This window comes from Callorhinchus milii, unplaced genomic scaffold (assembly GCF_018977255.1).
Source record: "Callorhinchus milii isolate IMCB2004 unplaced genomic scaffold, IMCB_Cmil_1.0 Scaffold4, whole genome shotgun sequence".
Lineage (NCBI taxonomy): Eukaryota > Metazoa > Chordata > Chondrichthyes > Chimaeriformes > Callorhinchidae > Callorhinchus > Callorhinchus milii.
In genome coordinates this window covers 1,632,974-1,633,250 of record NW_024704745.1, presented here as the reverse complement: position 1 = coordinate 1,633,250, position 277 = coordinate 1,632,974, and positions in this window count along the sequence as shown.

Sequence of the window (277 nt, the reverse complement as noted above, 5' to 3'; positions counted from 1 at the left end):
CTGATGAGAAAGCGGTCACTGTCAATTTTTGGTCATTATAGTGAATCCTGTGAAAAACCTGCGAGGGAGGCCGGTCTCAAGTTTTTTTTTTAGTTTGTCCAGCTAGGACCCATTAGTTAGCACTATGGCTTGCAGGGTTAACAGGAGCTGAGTGGAAGGATTCCCTGCTCCCCAGTGACTAGCCTGCCCTTCCAGGTCCTGCTCGCTCCCCCACTACAGCCCTCTACTCTAAACCCATCCCCTTGCTCTTTCCCCTATAGTGTCTATCCTGGTGCTG